General features: G+C 44.8%; 1 protein-coding gene across 1 annotated transcript in view; it reads left to right on the top strand.

The window, feature by feature from the left end:
* LOC102374128 (olfactory receptor 2G3-like) overlaps positions 1-2257 on the top strand; it is a 14757-nt gene that overhangs the window by 11060 nt on the left and 1440 nt on the right. The window lies entirely within an intron of this gene.

Raw genomic sequence — 2257 nt, forward strand, 5'->3', positions numbered from 1 at the left:
CCCAGGGAGGCACTCGGAGCCTGGAAGGTGGTCGGGCGCAGGGAGGTGGGCGGCTCAACGCAGGAGCGCCCCCTACTGGCCCGCCACAGTAGCCAAGTAGGTCTAAGAGCACAGGCAGACAAGGTTCTTTGGGTAGATGTGATATCTTTTATTAGACCAAATAAATAGTTGGAAAAAGTGTTCTTTACAAGCTTTTGGACACACACACCTTTCTTCAGACATAGGGAGAGTGTACTAGTATTGTGTGTGCTCTCCTGGGTAGAAGAAGGAAGAGAGCAGTAAACCTGTGAAAGAAAAATGTCCTCAGAAGTAGCTACAAAAGAAGCAAAGGACAGTTGACTTGGACACAATTATGTAGAATAAGTCATTGTTTTATCTGGCCAATAGATCTGGGTGTCTCCAATTCTTTCACAGACCAGAGGAAGAATATTGTGCCCAAAACTTGTCTGACCCCCCCCTCTCCCCCCCAAGCATACAGTTGTTCCAATAAGTGTATTACCAAATAAATCTAAGCTTGGGGGAAAAAAAATTCTTTTATGGCAGATTGTTTAGTCATCTTAACCAGTTTAAATTAATGATGCATAGACTGTGAATTACCATTGACTTGTGTTCTTGATTCATTGTGTTTCATGTATTATTCCATTACAACCAAAGATCCTCAAAAGCATTTAGGTGCCCTGTTGTTTAAGATGCTCAAGTTTATCATTTATACACCACTGAAATGCTAAAGAAAAAACAAAGCATTCAGCTGGCAGGTAACCCCGAGGGGTTTAAGTCTTCTAGGCACCTAAACGTGCATTGATAGGCACACATGAATCCATCTACCAGCACAGCAAACAAGATGCTCGGAGCCCTGACCTGGAGGCATTGGACTGTTATTCTCCAAATAAGTTGGTGGAACAGCTACCTTGCTAATGGCACCTACTTTTAGACATGCTCCAAAAAGCCAGCTACATGGATGGAGCAGTGCATCTTCTACTTGTGGCACTCCAGAAGGCTAGAAGAGTGCTGTGTTCAGATCTCTACTCCACTATGAAGATGAGTAGCTTTGTCTCTTAACTCCTATGTAGGCGTGTTCTGGGGAGGACTGCTTAAGTTCTTGCCTGTTGGACCCTTCCACTATGTATAAATAACTAAATATGTACTGGTACATAGAAAGGCTGACTGCAGAGCTCAGTAATTTGTACGCTCGTGTAAGATATAGAATCACAGACAGACAGAGCTGGGGGGACCTTTGGAGGTTATCTAGTCCAACCCCCTGCTCAAGACAGGTACATCCCAATCCAAACCTTCCCATACAAACGCTTCTCTAGCCTATTCCTAAAACTCCACAAACAACCATGTCCCACAACTACAAGGGATGTACTCCATGGACATCTAGAGCACCCTAACCTGCCACAGCTAAAGCAGGGAGATGAGGGCAGTGTTGGTATCCTGCCACTGCAAGGTTGTTAAATACATTCAAGAAATCCAAGCAAGATCAGGCCACCTACCCACCAACCCCCACCTCCCCACAAAAAAAAAAATTTTTTTTTAAAAGAGAACCCAGAATCTGTATCTATCTTACTGTGGGGTAAAATTCCTCCCTTCCCCCAAATGTGGTCATTGGTCTGATCCTGAGCATCAGAATTGGCACACCCCACTCACAGTCTCCTGCCTTGGCTGTAGCCAACAGCCAATGCTTCTGAGGAAGGCAAAGGAAAACACACACATGTGCACACCCTGACACCTGTAGCAACAGGACAGGGGAAAATTGCTTTCTTGCCCCATGTGGCAACTAGCAAACCCTAAAATCCTCTCCGCTTTGTTCTGCATCCTAGGGACAGCAAATGACTCCATATGAACAATGAGGGTTCAGGTTTCTCCATCAATATATCTTTAGGCATTAATACAAAGGTGGAATAGCTCCACGGAGGAGAAAGAGAGAGACCCATCTTTCTATACCCAATAACCTGAAAGTCGGTGTGCTCGTGTAGGATGTGGGATTGCATTCCAAATCCAGTTAGGCAAAGCAGAGATAATCTGACATCTGGCAAGTAACACAACCACTGGGTCTTCTGGGATCTCTCTCTCCCACTTTTTCCATTAATACTAGAACCTACGATACCTCAGCAGATGACCAGGTCTGGCTCAAAACCTGAAGAAAAAAGGATGCAATTACTTGGTCAGAGACAAGCTCCTATCTCCAACCCCCTGCCTCAGCTTCAGTAATACCTCCACTGCATTTCATGTTACCTTTGTCCTTTCTTTCAGCAGG

Source organism: Alligator sinensis, unplaced genomic scaffold (assembly GCF_000455745.1).
Source record: "Alligator sinensis unplaced genomic scaffold, ASM45574v1 scaffold825_1, whole genome shotgun sequence".
Classification (NCBI taxonomy): Eukaryota; Metazoa; Chordata; order Crocodylia; family Alligatoridae; genus Alligator; species Alligator sinensis.